The following is a 225-nucleotide window of genomic DNA, read 5'->3' on the forward strand; positions in this document are numbered from 1 at the left end:
CACCGCCAGCATGGCCCCCGGGCTGCGCTCTGGCTAGAGCCGGGGACGGAGGGCTGCCCTCCCTCCCACCGCGGGACCTCCAGCCCCCGTTTGGAAGCGCCGCTCCCGGCCTCGCTGCTCCGCCTTCTTCTTCGTCCGCGTCGCCGCGCGGGAGCAGCCGCGGGCCCCGGCCGGAGGGAGCCCGAGCGGGGCAGAACCGCCCCTCACGCCGCCGCCACCACCGCC

This window comes from Microtus ochrogaster, chromosome 1, assembly GCF_000317375.1.
Source record: "Microtus ochrogaster isolate Prairie Vole_2 chromosome 1, MicOch1.0, whole genome shotgun sequence".
Lineage (NCBI taxonomy): Eukaryota > Metazoa > Chordata > Mammalia > Rodentia > Cricetidae > Microtus > Microtus ochrogaster.